The sequence below is a fragment of the Balaenoptera borealis genome (assembly GCF_965194805.1).
Source record: "Balaenoptera borealis genome assembly, chromosome: 15".
In the NCBI taxonomy this organism is placed as follows: Eukaryota; Metazoa; Chordata; class Mammalia; order Artiodactyla; family Balaenopteridae; genus Balaenoptera; species Balaenoptera borealis.
This window is the reverse complement of record NC_138871.1, coordinates 21,909,015-21,922,518: the sequence shown is the minus strand read 5'-3', so window position 1 is coordinate 21,922,518 and position 13,504 is coordinate 21,909,015.

Here is a 13,504-nt window from a genome sequence, read left to right as displayed (position 1 = left end):
AGGCCTGATTCTGGAACCCTGTGGTTTGGGAACAAGACTGGGGTTTTATTTTTGGAACCTGTGTACAGGGAACATGACTGTGGTTTTATTCTGGAACCCTGTGTGCTGGGAACATGACTGAGGTTTGATTCTGGAAACCATTGGCCTGGGAACATGACTGATGTGAGTTTGTGGAATCCTGTGGCCTGGGAACATGACATCGGTTTGCATTCTGGTACCCTGTTGCCTGGGAACATGAAATCGGTTTGATTCTGAAAACCTGTGGCCTGGGAATATGACTGAGGCTTGATGGTGGTACCCTATGGCCTGGCAACATGACTGAGGTTTGATTCTGGATCCCTGTTGTCTGGGAACCTGACTGAGGCGTGATTCTGGAAACCTGTGGCCTGGGAACATGACATTTGTTTAGACTGTGGAATACTGTGCCCTGGGAAGCTGACTGAGGCTTGGTTCTGGGACCCTGTGGACTGGGAACATGACTGAGGTTTTATTCTGGAACCCTGTAGCCTGGGAACATAACTGAGGATTGATTCTGGAACCCTGTGGCCTGGGAACATGACATCAGTGGATTGTGGAACCCTGTGGCCTGGGAACATGTCTGAGGTTTGATGGTGGAAACCTGTGGCCTGACAACCTGACTGAGGTTTGTTTCTGAAACCCAGTTCCCTGGGAACATGACTGAGGTGTAATTGTGGAATCCTGTGGCCTGCGAATATGACTGAGGTTTGATTCTGGAACCATGTGTCCTGGGAATATGACTGAGGCTTGATTCTGGAAACTATTGGCCTGGGAACATGACTGATGTGAGATTGTGGAATCCTGTGGCCTGGGAACATGACATCGGTTTGCATTCTGGTACCCTGTTGCCTGGGAACATGAAATCGGTTTGATTCTGGAAACCTGTGGCCTGGGAATATGACTGAGGTTTGATGGTGGTACCCTATGGCCTGGCAACATGACTGAGGTTTGATTCTGGATCCCTGTGGCCTGGGAACATGACTGAGGCGTGATTCTGGAGACCTGTGGCCTGGGAACATGACATCTGTTTAGACTGTGGAATACTGTGCCCTGGGAAGCTGACTGAGGCTTGGTTCTGGGGCCCTGTGGACTGGGAACATGACTGAGGTTTTATTCTGGAACCCTGTAGCCTGGGAACATAACTGAGGATTGATTCTGGAACCCTATGGCCTGGGAACATGACATCAGTGGATTGTGGAACCCTGTGGCCTGGGAACATGTCTAAGGTTTGATGGTGGAAACCTGTGGCCTGGCAACCTGACTGAGGTTTGTTTCTGGAACCCTGTTTCCTGGGAACATGACTGAGGTTTGATTCTGGACACCTTTGTCCTGGGAACATGACTGAGGTTTGATTGTGGAACCCTGTGGCCGGCCAACATGACTGAGGTTTGATTCTGGAACCATGTGTCCTGGGAATATGACTGAGGTTTGATTCTGGAAATCTGTGGCCTGCGAATTTGACTGAGATTTGATGGCAGAAACCTGTGGACTGGCAATATGACTGAGGTTTGATTGTGGAACCCTGTGCCCTGGAAACATGACTGAGGCCTGGTACTGGAAACCCAATGCCTGGGAACTTGACATTGGTTTGATTCTGGAAACCTGTGTCCTAGGAACATGATTGAGGTTTGATGGAGGAACACTGTGGCCTGGGAACATGACTGAGGTTTGATGGTGGTACCCTGTGGCCTGGCAACATGACTGAGGTTTGATGGTGGAACACTCTGGCCTGGGAACATGACTGAGGCTTGATGGTGGAACCCTGTTGCCTGGCAAGATGACTTAGGTTTGATTGCCTAACACTCTGGCCTGGGAACATGACTGAGGCTTGATGGTGGAACCGTGGCCTGGCAACATGACTGAGGTTTGATGGTGGAACCCTTTGGCCTTGGAACATGCCTGTGGTTTGATTCTGAAACCCTTTGGCCTGGGAACATGACTGAGGTTTCATTCTGGATCCCTGTGTCCTGGGGACATGACTGAGGCGTGATTCTGGAAACCTGTGACCTGGGAATATGACATCTGTTTAGATTGAGGAATACTGTGCCCTGGGAACCTGAGTGAGGCTTGGTTCTGGAACCCTATTTCCTGGGAACATGACTGAGGTTTGATTCTGGACACCTTTGTCATGGGAACATGACTGAGGTTTGATTGTGGAACCCTGTGGCCGGCCAACATGACTGAGGTTTGATTCTGGAACCATGTGTCCTGGGAATATGACTGAGGCTTGATTCTCGAACCCTGTGGCCTGGGAACTTGACTCTGATTTGATCGCACAAACCTGTGGACTGGCACCATGACTGAGGTTTAATGGTGGAACCCTGTGCACTGGGAACATGACTGAGGCCTGATACCGGAAACCTTTGGCTTGGGAACATGACATTGGTTTGATTCTGGAACCCTGTTTCCTGGGAACATGACATTGGTTTGATTCTGGAACCCTTTTTCCTGGGAACATGACTGAGGCTTGATGGTGGAAGCCTGTGGTCTGGCAACAAGACTGAGTTTTGATGGTGGAACCCTGTGGCCTGGCAAGATGACTTAGGTTTGATTGTGGAACACTCTGGCCTGGGACATGACTGAGGCTTGATGGTGGAACCGTGGCCTGGCAACAGGACTGAGGTTTGATTGTGGAACCCTCTGGACTGGGAATATGACTGAGGTTTAATTGTGGAACCCTGTGGCCTGGGAATATGACTGGGGTTTTATTTTTGGAACCTGTGTCCAGGTAACATGACTGAGGTTTTATTTTGGAACCCTATTTCCTGGGAACATGACTGACGTTTGATTCTGGAACCATGTGGCCTGGGAATATGACTGAGGTTTGATTCTGGAAACCATTGGCCTGGGAACATGACTGATGTGAGATTGTGGAATCCTGTGGCCTGGGAACATGACATCGCTTTGGATTCTGGTACCCTGTTGCCTGGGAACATGAAATCGGTTTGATTCTGGAAACCTGTGGCCTGGGAATATGACTGAGGTTTGATGGTGGTACCCTATGGCCTGGCAACATGACTGAGGTTTGATTTTGGATCCCTGTGGCCTGGGAACATGACTGAGGCGTGATTCTGGAAACCTGTGGCCTGGGAACATGACATCTGTTTAGACTGTGGAATACTGTGCCCTGGGAAGCTGACTGAGGCTTGGTTCTGGGACCCTGTGTACTGGGAACATGACTGAGGTTTTATTCTGGAACCCTGTAGCCTGGGAACATAACTGAGGATAGATTCTGGAACACGGTGGCCTGGGAACATGACATCAGTGGATTGTGGTACCCTGTGGCCTGGGAATATGTCTGAGGTTTGATGGTGGAAACCTGTGGCATGGCAACATGACTGAGGTTTGTTTCTGAAACACTGTTCCCTGGGGACATGACTGAGGTGTGATTGTGGAATCCTGTGGCCTGTGAACATGACTGAGGTTTGATTCTGGAACCATGTGTCCTGCGAATATGACTGAGGCTTGATTCTGGAACCTTTGGCCTGGGAACTTGACTCTGATTTGATCGCAGAAACCTGTGGACTGGCAACATGACTGAGGTTTGATGGTGGAACCCTGTGCACTGGGAAAATGACTGAGGCCTGATACTGGAACCCCGTTGCCTGGGAACATGACATTGGTTTGATTCTGGTACCCCTTTTCCTGGGAACATGACTGAGGCTTGACGGTGGAAGCCTGTGGCCTGGCAACATGACATTGGTTTGATTCTGGAACCCTTTTTCCTGCGAACATTACTGAGGCTTGTTGGTGGAACCCTGACCTGGCAACAGGACTGAGGTTTGATTGTGGAACCCTGTGGCCTGGGAATATGAGTGAGGCTTTATACTGGAACCCTGTGGAATGGGAATATGATTGGAGTTTTATTTTTGGAACCTGTGTCCAGGGAACATGACTGAGGTTTTATTCTGGAACCCTGTTTCCTCGGAACATGACTGAGGCTTGACAGTGGAACACTGTGGCCTTGCAAGAGGTCTGAGGTTTGATGGTGGAACCCTGTGGCTTGGGAAGATGACTTAGGTTTGACTGTGGAACACTCTGGCCTGGGAACATGACTGAGGCTTGATGGTGGAACCGTGGCCTGGGAACAGGACTGAGGTTTGATTGTCGAACCCTCTGGTCTGGGAATATGACTGAGGTTTAATTGTGGAACCCTGTGGCCTGGGAATATGAGTGAGGCTTGATTCTGGAACCCTGTGGCCTGGGAACATGACTGGGGTTTTATTTTTGGAACCTGTGTCCAGGGAACATGACTGAGGTTTTATTCTGGAACCACTTGTCCTGGGAACATGACTGAGGTTTGATTCTGGAACCATGGGGCCTGGGAATATGACTGAGGTTTGATTCTGGAAACCATTGGCCTGGGGACGTGACTGATGTAAGATTGTGGAATCCTGTGGCCTGGGAACATGACATCGGTTTGGATTCTGGTACCCTGTTGCCTGGGAACATGAAATCGGTCTGATTCTGGAAACCTGTGATCTGGGAATATGACTGAGGTTTGATGGTGGTACCCTATGGCCTGGCAACATGACTGAGGTTTGATTCTGGATTCCTGTGGCCTGGGAACATGACTGAGGCGTGAGTCTGGAAACTTGTGGCCTGGGAAGATGACATCTGTTTAGACTGTGGAATACTGTGCCCTGGGAACCTGACTGAGGCTTGGTTCTGGAACCCTGTGGCCGGCGAACATGACTGAGGTTTGATTCTGGAACCATGTGTCCTGGGAATATGACTGAGGTTTGATTCTGGAAATCTGTGGCCTGGGCAGTAGACTGAGGTTTGATGGCAGAAACCTGTGGACTGGCAATATGACTGAGGTTTTATTGTGGAACCCTGTGCCCTGGAAACATAACTAAGGCCTGGTATTGGAAACCCATGGCCTGGGAACTTGACATTGGTTTGATTCTGGAAACCTGTGTCCTGGGAACATGATTGAGGTTTGATGGAGGAACCCTGTGGCCTGGGAACATGACTGAGGTTTGATGGTGGTACACTGTGGCCTGGCAACATGACTGAGGTTTGATGGTGGAACCCTGTTGCTTGGCAACAGGACTGAGATTTGATGGTGGAACCCTGTGGCCTGGGAACATTCCATCGGTTTGGATTCTGGAACCCTGTTGCCTGAGAACATGAAATCGGTTTCATTCTGGAAACCTCTGGCCTGGGAATATGACTGAGGTTTGATGGTGGTACCCTATGGCCTGGCAACATGACTGAGGCGTGATTCTGGAAACCTGAGCCCTGGGAACATGACATCTGTTTAGATTGAGGAATACTGTGCCCTGGGAAACTGACTGAGGCTTGGTTCTGGAAGCCTGTGGACTGGGAACATGACTGAGGTTTTATTCTGGACCCCTGTAGCCTGGGACATAACTGAGCATTGATTCTGGAACCCTGTGGCCTGGGAACATGACTGAGGTTTTATTCTGGAACCCTGTAGCCTGGGAACATAACTGAGGATTGATTCTGGAACCCTGTGGCCCTGGAACATGACATCGGTTGGATTCTGGAACCCTGTGGCATGGGAATATGACTGAGGTTTGATTCTGGAAACCACTGGCCTGGGAACATGACTGATGTGAGATTGTGGAATCCTGTGGCCTGGGAACATGACATCGGTTTGGATTCTGGTATCCTGTTGCCTGGGAACATGAAATCGGTTTGATTCTGGAAACCTGTGGCCTGGGAATATGACTGAGGTTTGATGGTGGTACCCTATGGCCTGGCAACATGACTGAGGTTTGATGGTGGAAATCTGTGGCCTAGCCAGATGACTGAGGTTTGTTTCTGGAAACCTCTTTCCTGTGAACATGACTGAGGTTTGATTCTGGACACCTTTGTCCTGGGAACATGTCTGAGGTTTGATGGTGGAAACCTGTGCCCTGGCAACATGACTGAGGTTTGTTTCTGGAACCCTCTTTCCTGGGAACATGACTGAGGTTTGATTGTGGACCCCTGTGGCCTGGGAACAGGACTGAGGCTCAATTCTGGAAAACTGTGGCCTGGGAATATGACTGAGGTTTGATTCTGGAAATCTGTGGCCTGGGAAATTGACTGAGGTTTGATGGCAGAAACCTGTGGACTGGCAACAGGACTGAGGTTTGATTGTGGAACCCTCTGGCCTGGGAATATGACTGAGGTTTCATTGAGGAACCCTGTGGCCTGGGAATATGAGTGAGGCTTGATTCTGGAACCTTGTGGCCTGGGAACATGACTGGGGTTTTATTTTTGGAACCTGTGTCCAGTGAACAAGACTGAGGTTTTATTCTGGAACCTTGTGTCCTGGGAACATGACTGAGGTTTCATTCTGGAACCATGTGGCCTGGGAATATGACTGAGGTTTGATTCTGGAAACCATTGGACTGGGAACATGACTGATGTGAGATTGTGGAATCCTGTGGCCTGGGAACATGACATCGGTTTGGATTCTGGTATCCTGTTGCCTGGGGACATGAAATCGGTTTGATTCTGGAAACCTGTGGCCTGGGAATATGACTGAGGTTTGATGGTGGTACCCTATGGCCTGGCAACATGACTGAGATTTGATTCTGGATCCCTGTGGCCTGGGAACATGACTGAGGCGCGATTCTGGAAAACTGTGGCCTGGGAATATGACTGAGGTTTGATTCTGGAAATCTGTGGCCTGGGAAATTGACTGAGGTTTGATGGCAGAAACCTGTGGACTGGCAACATGACTGAGGTTTCATTGTGGAACCCTGTGCCCTGGAAACATGACTAAGGCCTGGTACTGGAAACCCATGGCCTGGGAACTTGACATTGGTTTGATTCTGTAAACCTGTGGCCTGGGAACGTGACATCTGTTTAGATTGTGCAATACTGTGCCCTGGGAAGCTGAATGAGGCTTGGTTCTGGGACCCTGTGGACAAGGAACATGACTGAGGTTTTATTCTGGAACCCTGTAGCCTGGGAACATATCTGAGTATTGATTCTGGAACCCTGTGGCCTGGGAACATGACATCAGTGGATTGTGGAACCCTGTGGCATGGGAACATGACTGAGGTTTGACTGTGGAACCCTCTGGCCTGGTAACATGCCTGTGGTTTGATTCTGAAACCCTTTGGCCTGGGACCATGACTGAGGATTGTTTCTGGAACCCTGTTCCCTGGAAACATGACTGAGGTTTGATTCTGGACACCTGTGTCCTGGGAACATGACTGAGGTTTGATTGTGGAACCCTGTGGCCGGCGAACATGACTGAGGTTTGATTGTGGAACCCTGTGTCCTGCGAATATGACTGAGGTTTTATTCTGGAACGCTGTAGCCTGGGAACATAACGGAGGATTGATTCTGGAACCCTGTGGCCTGGGAACATGACATCAGAGGATTGTGGAACGCTGTGGCCTGGGAACATGAGAACGGTTTGATTCTGGAACCCTGTGGCCTGGGAACATGTCTGAGGTTTGATGGTGGAAACCTGTGCCCTGGCAACATGACTGAGGTTTGTTTCTGGAACCCTCTTTCCTGGGAACATGACTGAGGTTTGATTCTGGACACCTTTGTCCTGGGAACATGACTGAGGTTTGATTGTGGAACCCTGTGGCCGGCGAACAGGACTGAGGTTTGATTGTGGAACCCTGTGCACTGGGAACATGACTGAGGCCTGATTCTGGAACCCCGTGGACTGGGAACATGACATTGGTTTGATTCTGGAACCCTGTTTCCTCGGAACATGACTGAGGCTTGACAGTAGAACACTGTGGCCTTGCAAGAGGACTGAGGTTTGATGGTGGAACTCTGTGGCTTGGGAAGATGACTTAGGTTTGAGTGTGGAACACTCTGGCCTGGGAACATGACTGAGCCTTGATGGTGGAACCGTGGCCTGGCAACAGGACTGAGGTTTGATTGTCGAACCCTCTGGTCTGGGAATATGACTGAGGTTTAATTGTGGAACCCTGTTGCTTGGGAATATGAGTGAGGCTTGATTCTGGAACCCTGTGGCCTGGGAACATGACTGGGGTTTTATTTTTGGAACTTGTGTCCAGGGAACATGACTGAGGTTTTATTCTGGAACCCCTTGTCCTGGGAACATGACTGAGGTTTGATTCTGGAACCATGTGGCCTGGCAACATGACTGAGGCGTGATTCTGGAAACCTGTGGCCTGGGAACATGACATCTGTTTAGACTGAGGAATACTGTGCCCTGGGAAACTTACTGAGGCTTGGTTCTGGAAGCCTGTGGACTGGGAGAATGACTGAGGTTTTACTCTGGACCCCTGTAGCCTGGGACATAACTGAGGATTGATTCTGGAACCCTGTGGCCTGGGAAAATGACTGAGGTTTTATTCTGGAACCCTGTAGCCTGGGAACATAACTGAGGATTGATTCTGGAACCCTGTGGTTTGGGAACAAGACTGGGGTTTTATTTTTGGAACCTGTGTACAGGGAACCTGACTGTGGTTTTATTCTGGAACCCTGTGTCCTGGGAACATGACTGAGGTTTGATTCTGGAAACCATTGGCCTGGGAACATGACTGATGTGAGATTGTGGAATCCTGTGGCCGGGGAACATGACATCGGTTTGCATTCTGGTACCCTGTTGCCTGGGAACATGAAATCGGTTTGATTCTGGAAACCTGTGGCCTGGGAATATGACTGAGGCTTGATGGTGGTACCCTATGGCCTGACAACATGACTGAGGTTTGATTCTGGATCCCTGTTGTCTGGGAACCTGACTGAGGCGTGATTCTGGAAACCTGTGGCCTGGGAACATGACATTTGTTTAGACTGTGGATTACTGTGCCCTGGGAAGCTGACTGAGGCTTGGTTCTGGGACCCTGTGGACTGGGAACATGACTGAGGTTTTATTCTGGAACCCTGTAGCCTGGGAATATAACTGAGGATTGATTCTGGAACCCTGTGGCCTGGGAACATGACATCAGTGGATTGTGGAACCCTGTGGCCTGGGAACATGTCTGAGGTTTGATGGTGGAAACCTGTGGCCTGACAACCTGACTGAGGTTTGTTTCTGAAACCCTGTTCCCTGGGAACATGACTGAGGTGTAATTGTGGAATCCTGTGGCCTGCGAATATGACTGAGGTTTGATTCTGGAACCATGTGTCCTGGGAATATGACTGAGGCTTCATTCTGGAAACTATTGGCCTGGGAACATGACTGATGTGAGATTGTGGAATCCTGTGGCCTGGGAACATGACATCGGTTTGCATTCTGGTACCCTGTTGCCTGGGAACATGAAATCGGTTTGATTCTGGAAACCTGTGGCCTGGGAATATGACTGAGGTTTGATGGTGGTACCCTATGGCCTGGCAACATGACTGAGGTTTGATTCTGGATCCCTATGGCCTGGGAACATGACTGAGGCGTGATTCTGGAGACCTGTGGCCTGGGAACATGACATCTGTTTAGACTGTGGAATACTGTGCCCTGGGAAGCTGACTGAGGCTTGGTTCTGGGGCCCTGTGGACTGGGAACATGACTGAGGTTTTATTCTGGAACCCTGTAGCCTGGGAACATAACTGAGGATTGATTCTGGAACCTTATGGCCTGGGACCATGACATCAGTGGATTGTGGAACCCTGTGGCCTGGGAACATGTCTAAGGTTTGATGGTGGAAACCTGTGGCCTGGCAACATGACTGAGGTTTGTTTCTGGAACCCTGTTTCCTGGGAACATGACTGAGGTTTGATTCTGGACACCTTTGTCCTGGGAACATGACTGAGGTTTGATTGTGGAACCCTGTGGCCGGCCAACATGACTGAGGTTTGATTCTGGAACCATGTGTCCTGGGAATATGACTGAGGTTTGATTCTGGAAATCTGTGGCCTGGGAAGATGACTGAGGTTTGATGGCAGAAACCTGTGGACTGGAAACATGACTGAGGTTTGATTGTGGAACCTTGTGCCCTGGAAACATGACTGAGGCCTGGTACTGGAAACCCAATGCCTGGGAACTTGACTTTGGTTTGATTCTGGAAACCTGTGTCCTGGGAACATGATTGAGGTTTGATGGAGGAACCCTGTTGCCTGGGAACATGACTGAGGTTTGATGGTGGTACCCTTTGTCCTGGCAACATGACTGAGGCTTGATTCTGGAACCCTGTGGCCTGGAAATTGAATGTGATTTGATCGCAGAAACCTGTGGACTGGCAACTTGACTGCGGTTTGATGGTGGAACACTGTGCCCTGGGAACATGACTGAGGCCTGATACTGGAACCCCGTGGACTGGGAACATGACATTGGTTTGATTCTGGGACCCTGTTTCCTGGGAACATGACTGAGGTTTGATGGTTGAACCCTGTGGCCTGGCAACATGACTGAGGTTTGATTGTGGAACCCTCAGGCTTGGGAACATGACTGAGGCTTGATGGTGGAACCCTGTGGCCTGGCAATAGGACTGAGATTTGATGGTGGAACCCTGTGGCCTGTTAACATGCCTGTGGTTTGATTCTGAAACCCTTTGGCCTGGGAACATGACTGAGGTTTGATTCTGGATCCCTGTGGCCTGGGGACATGCCTGAGGCGTGATTCTGGAAACCTGTGACCTGGGAACATTACATCTGTTTAGATTGAGAAATACTGTGCCCTGGGAACCTGACTGAGGCTTGGTTCTGGAACCCTGTGGACTGGGAACATGACTGAGGTTTTATTCTGGAACCCTGTAGCCTGGGAACATAACTGAGGATTGATTCTGGAACCCTGTGGCCTGGGAACATGACTGAAGTTTTATTCTGGAACCCTGTAGCCTGGGAACATAACTGAGGATTGATTCTGGAACCCTGTGGCCCTGGAACATGACATCAGTGGATTGTGGAACCCTTTGGCCTTGGAATATGTCTGAGGTTTGATGGTGGAAACCTGTGGCCTGGCAACATGACTGAGGTTTGTTTCTGGAACCCTGTTTCCTGGGAACATGACTGAGGTTTGATTCTGGACACCTTTGTCCTGGGAACATGACTGAGGTTTGATTGTGGAACCCTGTGGCCGGCCAACATGACTGAGGTTTGATTCTGGAACCATGTGTCCTGGGGATATGACTGAGGTTTGATTCTGGAAATCTGTGGCCTGCGAATTTGACTGAGATTTGATGGCAGAAACCTGTGGACTGGCAATATGACTGAGGTTTGATTGTGGAACCCTGTGCCCTGGAAACATGACTGAGGCCTGGTACTGGAAACCCAATGCCTGGGAACTTGACATTGGTTTGATTCTGGAAACCTGTGTCCTAGGAACATGATTGAGGTTTGATGGAGGAACACTGTGGCCTGGGAACATGACTGAGGTTTGATGGTGGTACCCTGTGGCCTGGCAACATGACTGAGGTTTGATGGTGGAACACTCTGGCCTGGGAACATGACTGAGGCTTGATGGTGGAACCCTGTTGCCTGGCAAGATGACTTAGGTTTGATTGCCTAACACTCTGGCCTGGGAACATGACTGAGGCTTGATGGTGGAACCGTGGCCTGGCAACATGACTGAGGTTTGATGGTGGAACCCTTTGGCCTTGGAACATGCCTGTGGTTTGATTCTGAAACCCTTTGGCCTGGGAACATGACTGAGGTTTCATTCTGGATCCCTGTGTCCTGGGGACATGACTGAGGCGTGATTCTGGAAACCTGTGACCTGGGAATATGACATCTGTTTAGATTGAGGAATACTGTGCCCTGGGAACCTGAGTGAGGCTTGGTTCTGGAACCCTATTTCCTAGGAACATGACTGAGGTTTGATTCTGGACACCTTTGTCATGGGAACATGACTGAGGTTTGATTGTGGAACCCTGTGGCCGGCGAACATGACTGAGGTTTGATTCTGGAACCATGTGTCCTGGGAATATGACTGAGGTTTGATTCTGGAAATCTGTGGCCTGGGCAGTAGACTGAGGTTTGATGGCAGAAACCTGTGGACTGGCAATATGACTGAGGTTTTATTGTGGAACCCTGTGCCCTGGAAACATGACTAAGGCCTGGTATTGGAAACCCATGGCCTGGGAACTTGACATTGGTTTGATTCTGGAAACCTGTGTCCTGGGAACATGATTGAGGTTTGATGGAGGAACCTTGTGGCCTGGGAACATGACTGAGGTTTGATGGTGGTACCCTGTGGCCTGGCAACATGACTGAGGTTTGATGGTGGAACCCTGTGGCCTGGCAACAGGACTGAGATTTGATGGTGGAACCCTGTGGCCTGGGAACATTCCATCGGTTTGGATTCTGGTACCCTGTTGCCTGAGAACATGAAATCGGTTTCATTCTGGAAACCTCTGGCCTGGGAATATGACTGAGGTTTGATGGTGGTACCCTATGGCCTGGCAACATGACTGAGGCGTGATTCTGGAAACCTGTGCCCTGGGAACATAACATCTGTTCAGATTGAGGAATACTGTGCCCTGGGAAACTGACTGAGGCTTGGTTCTGGAAGCCTGTGGACTGGGAACATGACTAAGGTTTTATTCTGGAACCCTGTAGCCTGGGAACATAACTTAGGATTGATTCTGGAACCCTGTGTCCCTGGAACATGACATCGGTTGGATTCTGGAACCCTGTGGCATGGGAACATGACTCAGGTTTGACTGTGGAACCCTCTGGCCTGGGAACATGCCTGTGGTTTGATTCTGAAACGCTTTGGCCTGGGAACATGACTGAGGTTTGGTTCTGGAACCCTGTTCCCTGGAAACATGACTGAGGTTTGATTCTGGACACCTGTGTCCTGGGAACATGACTGAGGTTTGAATGTGGAACCCTGTGGCCAGGGAACATGACTGAGGTTTGATTCTGGAACCATGTGTCCTGGGAATATGAGTGAGGCTTGATTCTCGAACCCTGTGGCCTGGGAACTTGACTCTGATTTGATCGCACAAACCTGTGGACTGGCAACATGACTGAGGTTTAATGGTGGAACCCTGTGCACTGGGAACATGACTGAGGCCTGATACTGGAACCCCGTGGCCTGGGAACATGACATTGGTTTGATTCTGGAACCCTGTTTCCTGGGAACATGACTGAGGCTTGATGGTGGAAGCCTGTGGCCTGGCAACAGGACTGAGGTTTGATGGTGGAACCCTGTGGCCTGGCAAGATGACTTAGGTTTGATTGTGGAACACTCTGGCCTGGGAACATGACTGAGGCTTGATGGTGGAACCGTGGCCTGGCAACAGGACTGAGGTTTGATTGTGGAACCCTGTGGCCTGGGAATATGAGTGAGGCCTGATTCTGGAACCCTGTGGTTTGGGAACAAGACTGGGGTTTTATTTTTGGAACCTGTGTACAGGGAACATGACTGTGGTTTTATTCTGGAACCCTGTGTGCTGGGAACATGACTGAGGTTTGATTCTGGAAACCATTGGCCTGGGAACATGACTGATGTGAGTTTGTGGAATCCTGTGGCCTGGGAACATGACATCGGTTTGCATTCTGGTACCCTGTTGCCTGGGAACATGAAATCGGTTTGATTCTGAAAACCTGTGGCCTGGGAATATGACTGAGGCTTGATGGTGGTACCCTATGGCCT